The 16,838-nt window shown below is 58.1% G+C and overlaps 1 protein-coding gene across 1 annotated transcript in view; it reads right to left on the bottom strand.

Annotated features, from left to right (window-relative positions):
* The window catches only part of TCF20 (transcription factor 20), a 169,759-nt gene that overhangs the window by 108,212 nt on the left and 44,709 nt on the right, over positions 1-16,838 (bottom strand). The gene's annotated exons all lie outside the window — the stretch shown is intronic.

The raw sequence follows: 16,838 nt of genomic DNA, 5'->3' as shown, positions 1-16,838 counted from the left end.
GTGTGCATGCAGCTGCCTACTGTTCTCAGGAAGGCTGTCCCCAGCACACACACACGGGATGCTGAGGTTGCAGAGGGGGGTGGGGCAGGATGCCACACTGACATGCTTCTTGACATGAATTGGTTTCACAGGGTCTCACAGGGACCGCTGCTTAGGAGGCCAACCCTGCCCTCTACCCCAGCCCTCCAGGATCAAAGCTGTGGCTCCCTCCTCAGCTCCCAGTGGAGACACGGGGCTGTGTGGGACCGTATCCATCTCTCCACTGGGCTATGAGGATCCGCAGGGCAGAGACATCCTGAGCAGGGCAGGGCATCCTATCCGTAAAAATGATAACGTTAGGAATCCCGATACAGCCCTGAGGGATCCAGGCTTACTGGGAATGGGCACTGTGGGTTTGCGGCAACCTGATGAGGCTGGCTGAGAAGGTTATCGCCCCTGCCATTACAGACGGGCACCGAGAATTTAACTTGTCCCGAGTCACACGGCTTGGAAGAGGCCATACTGGGACTGGAACCCGGGTCTTTACAGGCTGCACGCTTAACCACCAAGCTTCCCAGCACTCAGTAAACACTGGAAGGATGGATGGATGCAGACAGTTGGCGGGTCATGAAGTCTGTAGGCAGATCAGGCACAAGATAGGAGAGGGTCTGCGGGGTCAGCACCAGCCCTTCCCCACCAGGGACATGTCCAAGCCCCGGAGACTGGGCAGCCTGCAGGCGATGGGCTCTCAGACCCCGCCCCCAGAAGACTGTGGCCTGCCCAAGTGGCAGCTGCTGTTGCGGCGGCTCCCTCTTCCCACAGGCGAGCAGAGAGAAAACACGGGAGGAGACGCTGAGCAGCTGGAGGCCCCCCCGCAGCCTGGCCGCAGGGGAGATCAGATCACCCCTCAGCACACTTGGCACTCCTGTCCCTAGTGGCTTGACTCTCAGGCCCTGGCATGATGGCCTAGCACAGGTCACTAAACTAGGGGCCCAGCCTGCTCTCAGCCACGTATGTCCTCCAACGGCTCTAGTCTCAGGGTCTCCATCGAGGTGGGAGGAGGGGCTGAGTGGTCCGCCTGCCTCCAGGGAGTTGGGCCCCTTACCTGGGCAACCCCATTCACTCCTCCAAACAACCTTACGAGGCAGGGATTGTCATCTCCATTGTACAGAGCAGGAAATGGACGCACAGAGATGCTAAGAGATTTGTCTGAGGTCACACAGCTAGCAAATAGCAGAGCTGGAATCTGAACCCAGGTTTTGGGCTCCAGGGCCCCACTGAGTCCCTGCCAGCACTACAAAGAGTTCGAGATGAAACGGCCTAGCAACAGCGGTGTCACGCGCACGTTCTAAGCGCTTCACCCACATTAACTCGCCTGATCCTTACAACAGCCCTCCCGTGTGGATGCGATTACCTTGTTTTGCAGATAAGGAAACTGAGGCACAGAGCAGCCAGGAAGGGGCAGAGTTGGAATTGACACAGGCAGGTCGGACCGCAGAGTCCCCGCATCGCCTTATCACATGGTAACAATGGGGAGGTTCTGTTCCATTGGGATTATTTCTGCTTGAAAGCCCGAGACTTTTAGCCCCATCACTGCTGGGCTCCCCGGGAAGGCAGTGCCGCATGCCGAGGCGTGCTGGGAAAGGACTTTGTTCCATCCTGTTTTGTTGACATGCTCTTCATTTTAAGCCCGAAACCCAAGCTTGCTGCAAAGAATTGAAAAGGAGGAGAAAAACCGCAGCCGAGATACAGCCGCTACTTCCCGAGCCTCCAGGGTTCGCCACGCTTGGGGCTCTGAGTGTGTCCTCGCATTTAACCTTCACAACCCCCCAGCAGCCCCTGCTTCACGGCCGGAGAAACCGAAGCCCAGAGTTGCTAACAAGAGGCCCAAAGGCACACAGCCGCTAAGTGGTAGATGGGGGACGTGAGAATCCTGGCTCTCCTGAGAGCTGTGCCCCCGTGGGGGCCGGGAGGGGCATCTTGTTTGCTGGGCTCGGACAGAAATGCTTCTGCTTATCTTCTGACACGGGCTGGTAACTCCAAGTCATAATCCCTTGGCCACGGGGAAGGCACCCAGACAGAGGTGTAGGGGTGCGTAACTAGATGCTGCCTTCTGGGTTGGAGAAGCTGAGAAATGTGGACATCAATGCACCACCCCCTCCTTCCCGCCCTGACTCCATCTATCCCTCCAGTGATTTGGGAATGGCCGCCCGGCCGCCGAGGTGATGGTCTTCTGGAAGCAGTCACGGTGGGTGAGGTTCCTGGTCTCTGCCCTGCCTCTCCCTGCTGGCTCGTGAGGATAACCGAGTGTGATTCCGGCGGAGAAAGCAAGCAGCACAGCGGATTGATTCTCCAGCCGCCACCAGGTCCTTCTGGCTGCGGCCTCCGTTCCCGGCCCAACCCATCCCTGCAGCAGACTTCGTCGCGGTCACCCACAGCCAGCTTCGACCCTCCTGCCCCCGGTGCGGAAGTCTTCAAAGGGCCCCAAGTGGCTTCAGAATTCAAGTCGATTCCCATTCAGCGGGCACACAAAGCCCCTGGCTGGCCCCAGCTCAGTTCTCCAACCTTCTCTCACACGTCCGGTTCTGCCTCTTTGCCAGACCAAGCGAGTTGCGTTCCTGCCATGTGCTTGGCTGCTCCCCGAGGCGGGCAGTCCGTCCCTCCCTCCTCCCTGGAGACCGAAATTACAACTTCTTTCAAGACTCAGGTGGCACCACCTCCACGAAGCCTTACCTTAGTACTCCTCATAAATTCATCCCAGCATTCATTGAGCCCTTACCATATACCACGCCCCAAGTCCAAAGGCCCCTGTTTTCGGGGGGCCATTAGAGAGAACGAGTCAACACGTGCGATCATTTGGTAAAGTTAGGGTACACACTAGTAAGAAAGCATGCCGGGGGCACAGAGGGTGTATAATGGGACGCTGGGTACCGGGGGGTCCAAGACATTTGAGTTGAAACCTGGAAGATAGGAAGGGGTCACATGATGGGGTTGGACGCGAGCCCCAGGCGGTGGGCACAGCATGGGCAAAAGTCTTGAGGCAGGAGGGAGCGAGTCGTGTTTCAGGAAGGGAAAGGAGGCCAATGCAATTTAAGCGAAATGAGAAAGCGGGAGAGGCGGCTGGAATCAGACGGTTCAGGCCACAGAAGGCATGGGGGACTTTATCCCCAGGCAAAAAGGGGGAGCCATCGAAAGATTCTGAACAGAGCAAACAGTCAATATTCATTTGTCAATGACCCGGCCAGCTGCCCCGTGCCTGAGCACCTTCTCAAAACCCAGACATTGCATCCAGCCACCCCTGAACCTCAGGACCTCTGGTGAGTCGGGTTTGGAGTCTTCAAAGCCTTCCTCCTAGACCGAGGTATCGAGGGTAGGGCTGACTTGGGGTTCTCCCACCTCACCCCAGCACACACAACTGCTCCAAAAACGTGTGGAACAAACTAACAGAGAGGACAACACACTTACCAGCATTTCCCCTGGAAGGGGCCAGGCTGCCTGAGGGGCCTTCCACGTTCTCTGGAAATCACAAAATTCAAGGGTTTTAGCGGGCCACTACTCCGGGAGCCCTTGAGAGCAGAGCCAGCATCCCCCCGCTGGCAGCCAGTAGCCAGCATGACATGGTACAGGCACCTGCCCGTGGCCATCTCGTGAATGGCCAGAAACAGAACCCAACGGTCTCCACAGCCAGAAAGTGCTCCTGACCTCACAAACTCCGTTTTGCACAAGCCGTCTCACCCAGGGTCCACCCGCGCAGGCAGGAACGGTTCCTGCCCTCTTTCACAGATGAGGAAACGGAGGTCCAGGAAAGGAGGGGTCCCTGGCAAGGCGTGTCAAAGCCAAGACCAAAACCTGACAATGGTCGGGCTACTTATGGCCCCGTGGGGTTAAGAAAGCTCTCCAGCAATTTCTTTGGAAAATGTTTTAAAATGACATATTTCATCAGGATGTCTGTCACGCCAGCAGTGGGAGCCAACACACCAATTCTCGAAGGCTGTTCCCGGTACACGTCAGACCCACACGCTCAGCCCCAGGCCCTGAGGCAGGCAGCTTCGCCCAGAGCACGGGAGGGGCCTGACTGATGAATCCTTGGCTCCCTGGCCTTGGGGCTGGCACACAGCAGCTGCTCAGGAAACTGACTGTTTGAGGGGAATCCGAACGGATTTGAGGGGAAGACTGGCGAGAACATTCCTCCAGCTCTCGTGTGGGCACCGTGCTGAGGGAGTAAACCTGCATTAAGTCAGGTCCTCCTCACACAAGCCTAAGGGCTTAGTCTGACAATATCCCCATTGACAGGTGTAGAAACTGAGGCTCAGAGCAATAAATCATTAGCCTGTGATCACACAGCCAGTGAGCGACAGAGCCGGGATCTGAACCCACACAGAGCCCTTAGGTAACCTCACACCCTGACTCAGCCGAGGTGAGCAGAGAGGTCCCAGGCAGGGGGAGAACTCCCAAGCATCCTTTAAGGGCTGGGACCCTGGGGGAGGGGGGTGCCCTTCCCCCACACCTGTCATGACCACTATTCCCATCCTGCTAGAGCCTGCGTGGGCCAGCAGTGACAAGTTGGCAGGTAAGCACCTTGCCACAGGTTTCTCATCTCCCCAGCCTCTCTCCCCTAGTGGTGTCTGGGCTCCCTTCACCTGTCCTACCTCGTATGGACGCCCAGCATTACAGTCCACCCAGCTCCCTTTCGGTAGTAGGTGTGAATTGAAAAAGAAAGGGGAAGCGGAAGACGATGCAACGCTGCCCAAGCTCCCTAAGCTCTTGGAGCCTCAGCGCTCCCACGTGCAGAACAGGGACATCACCACCTGCCACGGAACGCTGTCCACGCAGGTGTTTCATCAGTGACCTTGCACCTAAGGGCGGTTTCTAACACTCTGGCCTCGGGTACCCACGAGGTGGACTCGCTCGTCCGGGGAGCAAGCCAGGCTCAGGGAAGTGAGGTGCCCCCAAGCACCCAGCAGAGGATACACTGGAACAAAGGGTGAGTGGTCTGTCCGGCTCTAGGAGAGGCTGCAAATGAACCCCTTGGGTCTTCCCTGGCGACTCAGCTGCACACAGCCAGGTGTGGGCCAGATGTGGTTCCCTAGCCCTGTGTGCTCACACTCCCAGGGCACTCCCCTAACAAGCTCGTGCCGCATGGTGTTGGGGCCCTTACTGGGCCAGATGGATGCCCTCGGCCCCCTACTCCAGGCTAGGTGAGGTGTGTGGGTGGGGACAGAAGGCTAGGCACTACGGCTGACTGCAGAATAGAAGGGAAGCTAGCACCCTTTCTGGAAAAATCGATGGGCAGATGATGCTGCTAAAGTCCCAAGCTGTATGGAAGCCACACAAGAAAGTCAGGGACGACAGAATCAAAGGCCCTTCGAGTGGGTGGGGCCCTGAGAGGTGAGTGAGCCCAAGTCCCCATCATATAGATGGGGAAACTGAGGCCCAGGGTGGGGCCATGACCTCAAGGGCCCCGTGTTGGTGGCTCTCCCATACATGAAGGGGTCCCGCAGCCGGTGGCTCATTCAGCGTGAAGGGTGGGCCCTTTGCCGGTCTTTATGCCTCCCACCCCAGCCAGCCGATCCTCTCTGGTCTTGCCCGCACTACCAAGGGGGCTGGTTTAGCCTCACCCAGGAAACAGCAAATATCAAATTTTTCTCCGTAGGTTTCGGCTCCTGGTGATGCCCTACTCCCCATCCCCACACTCCCCTCACCTGGTAGGCAGAGCTGGAGAGACTGTCAATAAGCGACTACATTGTTCTAGAATCAGAGCCCACCTAACGGTAAGTGCTCATAAATGTTAGCTACTATCACCAGGCACGATTATCGCCACATTACAGCTAGGGAAACTGAGGCTCGGAGGGACTGACTGGCCCAGAGATATGAAGCGGTAGCTAGAGGCTTCACTCTCCTGGGCTTTTTCTTTAAGCTAACAGTTCCTGAGTGCCCCTGGCAGCCAGGCTCTGGGCCAACTGCACAGTCCTCTCCATGGCCCTGTGGTTTAGGAACTATGATCACCCCAAGAAACTGAGGCTCAGAGAGGGCAGGCGATTTGCCTGAAGCCACACAGCTGGTCCACAGCAGAGCCCCAGGTGATCTCAGGCAGCCAGGCCCCCATCTGCACTGCCCTCTCACTCGGGGAGTAAACACCCTGCCTCTTGCGGGCGGAACTCTCACCCAAGTCAGACTCCAGGCGTCCATTCTGTTTCCCCAGCAATGACTCACAGTGGGGCCTGACCCCTAGGGGTCCTGAAACTTCAGATTAAAAGAAGACCCAGGCCGGCGCTTCAATTCAAAGATGGGGCTGTCTGGGAAGCCCACCACCACAAGACCAGCCTGAGAGGCCTGACTTGGGAGAAGCTAAAACCAACAAGCCTGCTTTCTAGGATCCAAGAGAACAGTGCGACATTCTAAGACACACGCTTGCTGTGATCAAGACGTGTGTGTAAAGCCTGGCCACCCAGGTCATCAAGTCAGGTTCCTACCCTCTTCCAGAACCAGCTCCCATGGCCAACGGCCCTCTCTCCCCTAAGCCCTCCCTGAGCTTCGGCCCCAGGAGGCAACGACCCTCAAAGCTGCGCCCTTGCTTCCCCCCCCCCCCCCGCCCAGATGGCAGCCCCTCCCCTGCCATAGCCTAGGCAAATTCCTACTCATTCTTCAAGGCCTTCAAACGCCGCCACCTCCTTGAAGCCCCTCTCAGTTGCTCCGTGAGAATTCACAAGAGTACCCCAGGGAGAATATTTCACTGGGCCTCTGGGTTGCTGGGACAGCCAAGCTTCCTCAGAACTACAGCTGCCACTAATTGAACACCTGCTGGGGACAGGGACCGCACCTGCAGTCTCTTCGAGCATGAAGGCAGAGGTGACCGTCCCCGGGGGGCCCTGCCTTTAAAAACTGCAGCTCTGAGAGTTGCCCAAGGTCACGCAGACAGGAAGTGGCCAGGGCAGACTGCCTCTCCAAACCATCTCACTCCAGAGCTCCTGGGATGCATCCGATCAGGGGCATCCAGAGAGAGCGGGCCTGCGTGCCAAGGGGGTACCTGCTCCAAGTGGGCAGGCTCTGTGAACTTGGGCTGGGTGAAGTGAGCTGACTGGCCAGCCGGCCCCGCCTGGGGCTCTCTGCACCTCGGGCCACACGGTTCTCGAGCCCGGGGCCTGGAACGGACTCAGCATCTTGGCCTTGGGGAGAGCCTCGCCACTCTTCCTTCCTTTTCCATCTGGCAAAGGGAGCTCCATAGGAAGGCCAGGCGGGCAGCTGCTCCTACACAGTCTCTGCAGTGCTTTCTGGCTCCCCTACGGGGGTTGGCTTGTGGGCCCAGGACCTGAAGGAAATGCCAGGGCGGATAAACAAGCCCACCGCCAGTTCCAGAAGGGACGTTGTGTAGCCACAGAAGGCTCTGCAGCTCGGGGGCAGACCTCCCCCTCCCAGGCATAGCTTGTTTTGCCCTCACCTATCAGGCTCCATGGGGAAAAATTATCTTTGGGTGGGTCTGCCCGAAGGAAATGAGCCTGACACCCTTCCTAGGGGGCTTGGCAGGGTGACAATTCCTGGTGGCCCGCTGTCCTGGGGAATCTGTGAGTCTGGATCTTCTCCCCTGGCCTCCAGGTGATAACCTCCTCTGTGCTCAGCTCTGAGCAGGTGCTGGGAACCCTGGGAGGATGGCCTAAAAGTTCCTGTACCCAAGGGCGATTTGCCTGAAGCCACACAGCTGGTCCACAGCAGAGCCCCAGTGTGACCACAGTGTGATCAGCGCTGTGAGGGGGCGGATGGAGTAGGCATGGCCCAGGCCCCCAGCCCATCTAAGTGGAGGGAAGCCTCCCCCTTCCTGGAGGAGGTAAACTGAGTCTAGAAGGACTCGACAGGGCAAAAGAGGAGGGAGGGAGGAACCAGCTTCCAGGGAAAGAGGACAAGTACAAGGGCCACAGCCCGAGGGCTCGTGTGTGACAGGCTGGACCCAGCCAACTACAGCCTTCCCCTGCATCTCCATCTGAGAAGCGCTCCTGCCTCCGCTTCTCGCCTCTGAACGCTCCACCCCTGCTGCGGCCTGAGCTGGGGCCTGACCCTGGTTAAGACTCTACCCTGTGCGTTGTCTGGAGACCTGCTCCAAGGACTGACCATCTGGGCCTGGCACCTCGCCTGCTTGTGCCCTCTGGGAGCCGGGAACCTTGGGCTCTGGTCACTCTCCGGGCCAGGTCAGGCTCAAGCTCCAGCTCCCTGCCCTCCCGGGCCCGTCAGAGGAGTCCCAGTTCTGGGACACTTGGCCAACACCGGCCTGGCCACAGAAACCCCTGGCCAGCCTGGCTTTGTATCTCCGAAGCCCCATCTGGGCCTCGGTCCCAGGCTCTCAGCCTCCAGTCACCCTTGGGGAGCAGCTGTGGGTAGAATTAGCCTTCCGAGACCTCAGGCCGCCTGGACTAAGAGAATGATGGGACTGTGACCCTGGCTGGGGACAGAGACCTAGCAGGGAGGCAGCCAAGACAGGGCAACGGCTGGGGGTCAGCAGAGCAGCCTGGGCATCCCGCAGAGGGAGGAGGGGGCTGCCGTGAGGGGGAGGAGGGAGGACCAGCTCCTCCCCGCCATGCTGGCCTGTCTGTCTCCAGTACTTCACTGTAAAAATAAATGGAAGAAGCACACGCCAGACAGAAAAAAGGGAAGGGAAAAAAAAAAACACCCCCAACCGCCCCACATGGGCTCCCTCGGCGGGTCTGGGCCAAGGCCTTGGCCTGGGTTACTTGCTGCTGCTTTTCCCGGGAAGCTGCTGGGGCCAAATTTGCATTTACCACAAACAGAGACAACACAATGTCATAATCCTTCTCCTGTCATTCTCCCCTCTCTTCCTCCTCCCACCTCAGACACACACACGCTAACACAAAATGACGGCTCCCTCGACAGCCTGAATGAGCAAAGCCCTCGATCTGCCTCTTAATTGCTGGCGTTTCTCTCTGGCCCGCGCTCCGAGCTCTCCGTGCCCATCGCCCAACTTACAGCAGACCACCCACTGCCCCCTCCTTTGTCCCGAATCGCCGCTGACAAATGGCCTGCTGGAGGTAGAAGAATATGCCTGGAAATAATGGGGGGGGGGGGGGGTTTGGGGGGGAGCCAGCCCCTGCGCCCTGCCGCCTCGGGCACCCTCGCTGCCGGGGTCCTGGCCGCGGAAGCTGGCTGGACTCCAGGGGACAAGGGGCAAGGGAGGGTGACTCGGCTCCTGGGACTCTGACCCCGGGGGCCCTGCCCTTCACGCCCCTGCTGCTGCCCCGGGGCCACGGGGCTGCCAGAGCAGCTCCCCTCCCACCCCTCCTCTCCCGGCCACCCTCCCGGGCACTGCTCTGAACATCCCCCGCGCTCCCCTCCCTCTCTCGCTCTTTATGGCAGTTTCAAAGCTGCAGCCGCCACTCGAGCAGCTGCGGCCTTTGATGGGGACAAGGCAGCGAAGGCGGCCCGGGAGGCCCCTGCCCGCCCTGCCCTGGCCCTGCCCGCCCCCCGCCCGCCCCCCCGGGAGTCTCGGGCTGGGCCGCGCGGCACAGCGGAGCGCCCAGCGGGCACGCCTCGCGCACCAGAGCAAACTTTCACGACCGGAGGGAGAGCACGGCGCACGCCCGTTACCTTTGCAGCACCATCCTTCCCGGCACTTGCCCCAGCCCCTCCGACAGACAGGCCCAAGCCCCAAGCCGAGGCCGGGGAGGAGGAGAGAGGGAAAAAGGAGAAGGAAGAGGAAAGGGGGGCAGTTTCTCGTCTTTCAGCCTCCTCGCGGCTCCTCCTGCCCAAGCCGGCAAGTGAAGTCACAGGGCTGGGGCGGTGACATCAGCTGAGCCTCTGACATCACGGCCCCTGCTGGATCTCACCTCTGCAGGGTGGAGATGGAAGAGCAGCGGGGAGGAGGAGATGGATGGAGGAGGGAGGGGAGCACCGATCCTTCCTTCACCCTCAACTGCGGAGAGCCTGTGCCAGCATGGGGTGGGGGGAGGGGGGTGGCTCGTCTCTGAAGAATATGTTTTATCTCTACAGATAGGGGCGATTATGTGTCTATTTATAATTGGCCCCAGAGTGACTGGCTTAAAAGGGGAGACCGCCCACCAGAGGCGCGAATCGCAGCTCTCTGCTTTCCATGGAGCCACGGGGTCAAGGCCAGCGTGACGGCTCACAGGTCAGGGACTCATACCCAACACTTGGTGCAGTGGGCACGAAGACCTGGCGAGGCTCAGAGAGGGAAGGGCCTCCCTGAGGCCACGCAGCAGGAAAATGAGCTGATATTGGACGGGCAGAGGCACATGGAGGTGGGAAAGGGCTGGTTGGGGCCAGGAAAGAAGCCCAGACAGAGCCCGAAGGGCCAGACAGAGCCTGAAGGGCAGCTTTAGGGCTTTTTGAAGCCTTGGCCGGCTGCAGACATGAGGGTCTGGATCTGATCATTCAGCCCAGGCCATCCCTCCACAAAGGTGGGCATCCGAAGGGGGAGGCGGGGGGAGGCGGGGGGTGGGGGGGGGTAATCCGCATCACCCCAAGTCCCATCCAGGTCCGCCCCTCGGGTATGGCATGCTAATTCCAACAGGCTGAGCACCAGGCACCCCGACTCCTCTTTCTTCCCATCGCAGTGTCTGAGAAGTAGGTACCAAAACCCCAGGTCAAGGTGGAGAAACTGAGGCCCAAGAGGTGGTGGGCCAAAACAGGTACCCAGTGTCCAGTGCCCGGACTCTAGATCTGGGCCGGACCCTTGGCCCTGCAATGCCCTTGGCCTGAGCCTCCTACTCTATAGCTGCTTGAGCCAAACCCAGCCTGGCAGGGTCCCCCTGGTCCTATGCCTGCCTCCTTGGAGAAAACCACAGTTGCTCCAGCCTCTGCCCTCAGAGGAGAGGCTACATAGCCCACTCTGCTCTGCCCCCTTCAGCCTGAGACCCCAGCCCAGCCCAGGGCCCTTCTAGGCCCCAGTGTGCCAAACCCTGAGAGCACCCTCTTCCTGGCCCCACAGGGGACTTGGCTGCTGACCACTGGCTGCCCCGAACTCGACACAGACCATCTGAGCTTCCAGGCCTGATGTTTGGGGACGGCCCGGTAAGCACCAGGCTCTACCTTCTCATTTCATCCTTTCCACGGGCAGGCTGTCAGGGTTCCAAGGTTTCAGGCCAGGACACAGGGCTTCTCCCACTGTCCGGAAAGTACTTCCATTTCTCCCAGGCTTTCACCAAAGCCCAGAGCTAATGTTCACAGCTCAGTCCTTCCCCCCAACTAAGACCAGACACGGAGCAGAATCCACACAAGACCCTCAGGAAGCCCTTGGAGGCAAAGGACTCTTCTCACAAAAGATGAGCGTGCAGCTCCAAACAGCAGCCAGGAAGCCCAGAACGAACATTTTCCTTCTGTCCCCTAAACCAACCACGTTGTCTCGTGCCTCCAGGCCTTTGTCCACGCTGTCCCCTCTGCCTGGAACACCTTCTCAGCCCAGCCCCACCTCTTTCCTGGCAACAGGAGGGTCTCAACTGAGACACCACTTCTGAGAAGCACTTCCTGACCCCCAAGTCCAAGTTCGATACTGCTTTTCATTCTCTCCCCCACCACCAGTCCTACTCACAGTGTCCTGGGAGGCCAGCAAGGAGTGGTGGAAAGGGATGGGGATTCTGAGGCAAACTGCCAGGTTCGCAGCCCAGCTGTCTGACCGCTCAGTGTGAGACCTTGGACAAGTGACTTGACCCCTCTCGATTGGCTTCCTCCTCTGTGAAATGGGGGGGGGGGGGGAGGTGGAGGGAGGTAACAGCAGTTCAGGCCCTCACCAGACCCCAGCAGAACAGCTCCTGCTCTTTCTCCTGTCTGCCTCTCCAGCTGGGCTGCCAGACCGGCCAAGGACATGGGTCTGTCTTGCCGACTGACCCCTGGCCCAGTGCCCACACACAGAAACGTGCACTGAGGAACCTAGACAAGGTTGGTTGAAACGGCGGACTGGGGATTTTTAATTCCGTTCGGCAGGCACCTACATCGGGCCATCTGGTTTTTAAATCTTGGCTCCACCACTTCCTTCCTGTGTGATCTTGGGCAAGTTACTTAACTTCTCTGAGCCTTGCATGCCCCACCTGTGAAATGGGGTAAGAATAGACTCTGCCTTATAAGGCTGTTGTAAGATTACGTGAGAGAAGTGAAGTGAAGTGCTTAGAGCGGGGCAGGAGCTCAGCGGGAGCCGGCCCTGTGTGAGCGGCCATCATTGTTTCTTTATCTGACCAGGGCCTGCAAGGTACCACAAAGGACAGAGAAAAGTTAGAGATACGGTGGGACAGTGGGAAGGAAGTGGGCTTTAGAGGAACAGAGACGAGGCTCCAACTTCATCTCACTGAGCCTTAGTTTCACACTCTTGAAGCAGGGAAACACCCCTTCGCTGAGCCTTTGAGTGGGTGACCGCAAACAAGGAGTATAAAAGTGTCTGGCACCGGGTCAGGCACTTAGGAGATTAGCAATACATGTGGGTTCCCTTCGGTTTCCCCAAACCACGGTTGTTCAATAACTTTTGTGACCGTCCTGACATGGGTGTGGTGTGATCACAAGCCAGGAGCAAAAGAGGCAGAGAAAAAGCTTAGAAGGAAGGACAGTTGGGAGGAGACAACAGGAAGGGCTTCCTGGAGGAGGAGGTATGTGAGTAGGGTCAGGAAAGGAAGAGAGAGCAAATGCATGGACAGAATCCCCCTAGAGCGAAACACATTGCTGAGGCAGCAAATTGCAAGCAAACTTGGGGGAGGGGGCCCTGTCCCCTCTGCCTGGAAGCAGAGGTTTTTGAGCATGGCTCAGCATGAGGGCTGAGCCAGAGGGCTCCGTGAGCACCAGACCTCTTTATTCCTCTGTCAGGAATAAAAGCCCATCACACGGAGACCAAACAAGCTGGGAGCGATGCTGGGATTATCTGGCCCCACCATTCTACACACAAGGAAACCGAGGTCCAGAGAGACAAAGGGATTTGTCCAAGGTCACCTGGAAGATCAGTGGTAGAGCCAGGGTCTATGCTTAGCCTGGTAACCCCTGGGCCAGAATTCTTTTCATGATAACAACCATTAATCATACGTATGTAGTGCTTCCCGAGCACACCCCTGTTGTGGCTTGTTGGGAGGATGAACTAGTTTGAGCGCCACAACTACTCTCTGGTGAGGGACTACCATTACGCCCATTTTAAAGATGAGCAAACCGAGGCCCAGAGACTTGAACAGAGTTGTCTCAAGTTATACCACCAATAAAGAACATACCCAGGATAAAACCCGAGGCTGTCTAGCCCCCGAGTCTGGGCTTTTAACCACAATACCCTCCTGCTTCTCATCATTACATGCATCCATCCCACTGCACACATGCACCCATCCCCCAACCAAGCATGCACGCATTCACTCAAGGAGCGCTGATTTGAACTCCTGCTGTTCCAGGCACTGACAAGTCAGCAGTGAGTGCATGGCCGACCCCCTGGAGCTCCACCCCCGTCTGTGGCCCCTGTCACCCCATATCGTGCTGAGCTGCTTCAGGGTAAAAACTGTCCTCCTGAAAAGGCCGGCTTGGAATTTAGCTGCTCACTCTACTATTGGGAAACCACAAACCAGTCCCCTTTCAAAGATCGCTATATCGCCTGCTTTCACACGGGGGAGTGATGAATGAACGAACCAGTATCAATTTCAGGGCACACTGGTGAGTTGCATGGAGGTCTGAGGCCTCCGTAGCAAAATACACAGACACAGAGACACAGACACACACACACACAATCCTGCAGATCAGATCTGAAAATGCTCGGTCCCTGAAGCTTGAAGCAAGTGAGCCAAAAAGTGCATTGGTTGAGTTCTGCTACCTACAAGAGCTTTCCACAAGCCCAGCCCTCTGGGCAGAGAGGCAGCAGTTCAGTCACATGGGCTGGGCAACCTTTCAGATAGCCTTCTGGTCTCCCAGAAGACCCAGACCTTTCCCTGCTCACACCAGAGCACCTGCTCTGTTCCAGGCCCATGACACTGTTCTACCCCCAAAGGCTGGCATGACTGTGCCATTCCCCAAAGGAGGAGACTGAGGCTCAGAGAAAGGAAGAGGAGCCCAAGGTCAGCATGGAGCCAGCTGGTTGCAAAGCCTGTGATCCCCTTCCAACAATTCAACTTCAGGGCCACCCTGGGCAGGCTCATTCCTCCTCCGATCCTCCGTTTTCTCCTCCTTGAAGTGGAGAAGGAGCCCCCTTCCAGCCCTGGCACCCCAGTGCTCCCATCTGACAAGGCTGCAAGCCTGGGGCTGAGGACAGGAAGGAAGGCCAGGCAGATGCCTCCCAACCCGAACCACCACCCCCTTCATCTCCCCTCCTCCAGTAACCCCGGCTATGTTGTAAACAGCCCTAGAATAACAGATCTTAAAATAGGCCTCGACTTCAAGGAGATGAGGTCCTTTTTATGCCCATTCTACAGATGGAGCCACGGATTCTGATCTCGAGGATCAGTGCTCTCTCCCTGCCCCTGCACCTCCAACACACTCTGGGAGGTTCCAAACATTGCCGGCTGTTGCCCAAAGAGCAGAGACAAACCCAGAGGAACCGGATCACTGCTGAGATCAGGGCATCAGGATTATTAATAATCATACCCCAAATCTGGAGAGCACGGTACCACTTCATGGCTCACGGTACCACTTCACCTGCTCCCTCCTCCATAAAACGGGGTTAATACTCATTATTGTTCCCTGAGATGGCAGGACAGGGATCACGCTTCCCGTTTTACAGATGAGGAAACTGAGGCACAGAGAGGCAGCAGGAAGTGCAGTGAGGCCACACTTGGAAGCTGGGTCTGAACAGAGGAGACTGAAGAGAGGAGGAAGGCCTGGGGTGGGTGTCACGTGGGCTGGGATGCTGAACACACTCTCATCCCCTGGCAGGCTGCCGACGGCCACAAATGAGGGGTGATCTGCCCGTCCGGGGGGGCCATCGGGGCCCGCAGCCTGCCCTGGGCACAGCTGCCGCCCTGGCAGACCCCCAAAGAGCCCCCTGAAGAACCGCGGCACTCGTGAGCTTTTTTCCCATTCCAAACATGCCAGAGCCCCGCGGACCCCGGAGGCTGCTACTTAGCGCCAGATTAATCACACCGAATTCTCCATCCAGATATTGCGTGCAGGCCGAACTCCCACCGCTAATCGCCGTAATATTCTCCTCGGCGTGTGCAGGCGGCCGGGGCGATGTTCCAGGAATATTAATTCTCCACAGCCGGCTCACTCCCGCCGCACGCATGCGCCCCCTGCACCGCCGGCTGCTGCTCGGGGATCGGGGGGCCAGGCTGGGGGACCGGGCAGGGGGGGCCGCTAGCAGGAGGCACAGCGTGGGCCAAAACCCTCCCCGGGGGGCTGGGGCCTGGCGGCCCCAAGCAGCAGCCCCAGGGCCGGGCTGACCTTTTACCATGAGCCCCCGCCGGCTAGAGGTGCCCACAGTGGGGGTCCCCGCTCACCCCATCTCTCCTCGCAGTCCTGCCCCTGAGCCCCCTGCCCCAGGACCTGCGGAAGGCTCAGGGCCCCCAGGAAGCCATACAGCATGGGCCCTCTGCTGCCTTCTCAGCACAACAGAGCTTAGAGGAAACGGGCAACTAGGGACCATCGAATCCCAGCCAAAAGAAAGAAAAAGAAAGGAAAGAAAAGACGCACAAAAAGGAATGAAAATCTTTCATGTGCTCCAAATATAAAACCGTGGGTGTTGGAGGGACTCAGGTAAGGGGAGGTTGGGCTGTGCCATGGGCCTGGCTGGGGCAGTGAGGGGGCAGTTCTCTGCGGCCGGCTACTCCTAACCCTATTAGCCCAAGTCAGGGAGCGTGTTCCTACAGAGCGACCATTAGTAAGGGGAACGCAGGGAGCACCGGGGCAGGATGGCTTCTGGTTTCTGGAGGGTCGTGGAGGAGAGAAAGCACCCCTCTGTTGCAAGCCCAAAGGTTCTGGCGGAAGCACAGGCTGCTGGGCCTGGGAATGAGACACTGGCCAGTCCTCGGGGAGCCCCCAGGGAGTCCCCGACTCAACGTAGTGCCAGCATCCCTGAGCACAGGCCCCAGATGCAAAGCTCCTGCTCACTCGGACCCTGAGACCCCCCAGAACAGGGCTGAGAAGAGGCACATCTTCAAGGGCTTTGCCAAGCACCTCCTCTGGCTTTGGCTCAGCACAGCCACAGGAGGCAGCTTTAACGTGCTGTTTACAAATAAGGAAACTGAGGCACAGAGAAGCGAAGTAAAGGGCCCAGCAGCTGAGTCCCCAGACTGTCAGAATTCGAAGCCAGTACCCTCCCCTCTCCACCACACAGCCTGACTCCATGCCCAGTCCCTCCCCTCTCTGGGGCTCCATCTCTTCTCTGAAATGACCTTCAAGGTCCTTCTTGCTCCCACATCCTGTCCAGCAAGCAAAAGCATTTATTAAGCACCTATTATATGCCAGGCCCAGGGTTCCAGAAATGCATAAGGTTGCTCAAGGAGTCTTAGAGGGAGGGAAGGAAAGTCCAGACTCTAGGGTGGACAGATGGGGCCAAGGGCAGTTTTTGTGCGTGGTGCCTCGGAGGCGGCTTCCGTTGGAAGGGCATGACTGACAGTGGGATGGTGTTCTGGGTGGGACAGGGCTGAGTGTGGATCCAGGTAGGCTGGGTGGTCTGGGCCAAACCAGGCAAAGGCAGGGCCCTCCAGCCAGCGGACACTGAAGAGGGGGACCTCTTGAACCCAGGTCTCCTGACTTCTGGTCCAGTGGTCTGGGAAGCAGAAACTAAGAACATCCCAAAAAAGAGGGTCCAACCTAACAGAGTGAGCACAAGGGGACCACATGAGGGTGTGGGGCTCAACCCAATTACTTTCTGACACAGAGAGATTGAGAATCAAGGTTTAAATCACAGAAGTGAGGGATGAAGTCCGAGCTGCTGGTCGGCAACAGCAGCC

Source organism: Meles meles, chromosome 7, assembly GCF_922984935.1.
Source record: "Meles meles chromosome 7, mMelMel3.1 paternal haplotype, whole genome shotgun sequence".
Taxonomy (NCBI): Eukaryota; Metazoa; Chordata; class Mammalia; order Carnivora; family Mustelidae; genus Meles; species Meles meles.
This window is presented reverse-complemented; position numbering and strand designations above follow the sequence as displayed.